This window comes from Egretta garzetta, unplaced genomic scaffold (assembly GCF_000687185.1).
Source record: "Egretta garzetta isolate BGI_Z169 unplaced genomic scaffold, ASM68718v1 scaffold190, whole genome shotgun sequence".
NCBI lineage: Eukaryota > Metazoa > Chordata > Aves > Pelecaniformes > Ardeidae > Egretta > Egretta garzetta.
In genome coordinates, this window is record NW_009258272.1 from 2,731,587 (window position 1) to 2,735,183 (window position 3,597).

The window sequence follows — 3,597 nt, forward strand, 5'->3', positions numbered from 1 at the left end:
GACCTGCCCGCCCAGCGAGCTCCTGGGTCGGCCAGGCTCCCTCCCGCAGCTTGTGCCGTAGCTGCTTCGATCGAAGAGGGTTAAAACGAAAAAAGGAAACATAAACACGCTTGCTTTCTTTTGGTTTGTTTGTTTTATTACATGCAGTTTTATCGCACACAGGTTGGTCTGTGCCCTTTCCCTGGTCAGCCAGTTCTGCTGCCCCAGCAGCCCCTTCCCCTGCCTTCCCTTCCCCTTCCTTCCCTTTCCCCTTCCCCTTCCTTCCCCCTCCCTTTTCCCCTTCCCTCCCCTGTGATGGGGTCCTGCGCGCCTGTCAGCTTTTGCGTCACCGATTGAAAATTTGTCTTTCTTGGTCCATTTCATAAACTGCGTTGGAGCAGCCCGTGGACTCCCAGGACAAAAAGGACTATTTTTAGGTAGGGAATAACAAATGTAATCAGTTGATTGGGCGACACGCATAAATATCGTCAGTGAATAGATAGGCAGCTGCAGTTGCTTCTGCAAGGACTTGCTCAGGGCGCGTCCTGGTTGCTGTTAACTCCTTTCCCACAGCAGCCCCGATTCTGCCGGGGTGGGCAGCGGTCAGTGCAGCTGCTGTGGCGCAGGCAGGAAACCATCGGTTCGCGGGGAATGGAGCAGTTACGGGATTTGCCCTCCATCAGAGGGGAGCTTGCGTCGCCTGGTCATTGGCCTCCTCCGCTCACGCCTGGGAGGTAGCAAAGGATGGCATCTCCATTACACCCCCGCACAACTAACGACTAGGAGTCATTAATCATAGAATCAGTCATTTCCCTCCTGCGTCTCCCCTTCTCCTCCTCCTCCTCCTCCTCCTTCTCCTCGTCCCTCCAGCCTTTGTTTCTGACCTCTCCCCCCTTCAGACGGGCTCTCATGCTGCCTGCAGGCTGGCAGCAGTAGCCGGAGGCAGGGGTTTTGCCACTGGACCGTGGCTCTGCTCTGCCCTGGCATTTCTCAGGGTTGTGCTGCTGTAAGGGCCGTCAGCAGCGGTGGGCCTGCTCCAGCTCGGCTTTCACTTGGCCATTGTGAGATGGTTTAGGGGTGGCAGAGAGACCAGTTTTACTATGACCCCGTGGGGCTGCACAGCGGGTTGGGAAATGTCAGGGCTTGGGGCTGCCTCTGTGGGAACCGGGAGAAGCCCAGGCCTGGGCAGGCAGGTCTGGGGGATCCATGTCCTTCACACACCAGCAGTGCCATGGCTCCGGTGCCGTCGGCAGCACTGCTGGTCGCAGCGGCATGCAGGCAGTGTCCCGCAGGCAGGGGATGCTCGCAGGCTGGTGGGCGGGTGGAGGTCAGGAGGCTCGGAGGAGTTTGCTGCCTGGGGAGGAGGCGAGCCCTCAGATTAACTGTTTCCCTAAACCCTGCCTGTGGCCTCTCCGCCTACATGCCCAGGGGGGAGTGTGGCACAGCCGGCGCCATGCCAGCAGCTGTGGGAGCATGCCCAGATATTTCAGCAAAAGCTGCAGCACATTTCCAGTGTTGTTTGTTCGCTTGCTTCAGCAGCTACCAACCAATGTCGAGGAAAGCACTAACATAATGCAGCAATTCTTGCCACCTTCTGGTTTTGGTATTTTTTCTACCTTTTTCTATTTAGTATAGAATAGAACAGTTCAGTTGGAAGGGATCTACACCTGAGCAGCGATGAGGAGCAGCAGGGATAAGCAATGTGCGCAGTGGATGTACTCAAAGGCAGAGAGAGCAGATAGATGCAAAGCCTGACCAGGGTTGCAAAAGAGAATGAGTGAGATTTATGGTCTCCTCTTTCATGCTGTGCTTCAGGCCCTGAGCAGCAAAACTCGGTGGGACCACCCTGGGCCCCAGCGGTTCCCTGGGGGTGTTGCTGTGCCCAGGGAGGGGACAGGGGTTTTCTCCCAGCTCCTGGCATCACGAGGGAAATGTTCTTTTGGCCCCTGATGTATTTTTACAGTGAATAAAAGTGGACGTTAATATTGAACCAGGGTGGTCTGGCAGATTTTGTGAGGGCCTACCTGAAAATGAATAGTATGATGAAAAAATAACAGTAGGAATAAGAAAATAAGCTTTTAATGTGTCCTGGAGAGAAAACAAAGGATTCTCTGGATTTGGTTAGAAGTCATAATGATGAGCTGATGATGTTACCCAGCATGTTGGAGTATGGGTCCCTGTGCCATGACGAGGAAAGACGGGGAGGCTGTGAACCCAGACCCCCTGGCAGAGTGGCGTGTCCTGAGGGGCTGCCCCATGCTGGCGGCCATCCAGCCGGCAGGGCTTGGTAGGTCTTGGACATCCCGTGGGAAGTGGGCATGTGGGTGCGTTGGAGCAGGGAGGGAGCCAGCTGCCGATACGCAGCCCGTGGGGGGCAGCAGCAGCGATTTCGGGGTCATGGAGCCATCCTTGAGGGGCTGCAGTGGCTCAGAGGCAGGGGGGCGAGATGCTGCTGAGGGTCGGGTGAGCAGGGCAGGGCTTCAGCTGCTCATCCAGAGAGAGCTGGCGCGGGCAGTGGGTGGCAGCAGGGACCGTGCAGGGCTCTGCAGAGCTGGTTCCTTTAATAAAACGAGCTTACTGGTGATGCCTGCACTGTCCCCTTTTATAGCGGTTTATCGGTGATCTCTAAAAGCCCTCCTGGCTTTTTTTCTTAATATCACTGCTTTTCAAGTCTGTGAATGTCTCACCTGAAGCTGAAGTTACTGCAGAGCCAGTCTGCGGGCAGAGGAGGTGGTCTGCCTTCGGATTTCTCCCTGCTGGTATCTTTGGGATCAGCCCCAGGGCAGGGGGGCTCCCGTGGGCAGGCAGGGGCCACAAGCACCACGGTGCAGCTCTGTGCCCATTCCTTGCGGCTGGGTGTTGGGGCACTCGGAGTCCCCAGGGTTCTGTGTTTAATTGTGTTACGTTAATCAGCTGGGAGCAGGGGTCTGAGCATCAGCAGCAGGGAGAGGGGGGCTTGCAGGGGGAGGCTGCCAGGGGGCAGTGACAGGCAGGCAGCCACCAGTGTGGGGGTCTCTGGACATAGTGGGGAGGACAGGGGTTACAAACCAGCACGTTCAGGAGATTATCTCATGTTGGCACTCGGGGTGTTACGCACTGGGGGTGCCAGCCTCGTCATTCCCGGGCATGGGGCTCCCTGAGGGCTGAAGCCCAGGAGGTCCCCGCAGAGGGGTCATGGGGTGACTGCAGCAGAGCCAGTGGTGGCCCACTGCCTGCCCGAGAGCCATCCACTGGCGATGCCACGAGAGGGCAGCAGGTCCTCACGGACCGCCGTGGCCACAACTGCCCCGCAGCCATGCCAGTGGCAGGGGCCCCCCCGCCCCCCAGCTGCCCCGGGGGGCTCGGCGGAGGTGTCCCACTGCCACACGCCTGCGGTTGTGTGCAAGCCCCCAGCGTGCATGCTCCTGGGGTCTGCGCTCGCCTGCTGCATCCCTCTGGGACAGGCTGTAGTTGTGCCTTCAGCCAAGCTTCCCACGCGGGATACCGTGCCACGGGACGGCTGCGTTCCCCCCAGAGCAGTTCCGAGGTGAGCCCTCCCTTGCCCCAGCCGGTGTGTGAGCCCTGGGAGCCTGGGTATTGCTGGCTGCTCAGCAGTTCTGCACGGCAGGCGCGCGCCCC

At 58.5% G+C, this 3,597-nt stretch overlaps 1 protein-coding gene across 1 annotated transcript in view; it reads left to right on the forward strand.

The window, feature by feature from the left end:
• ASTN2 (astrotactin 2) overlaps positions 1–3,597 on the forward strand; it is a 315,089-nt gene that overhangs the window by 200,143 nt on the left and 111,349 nt on the right.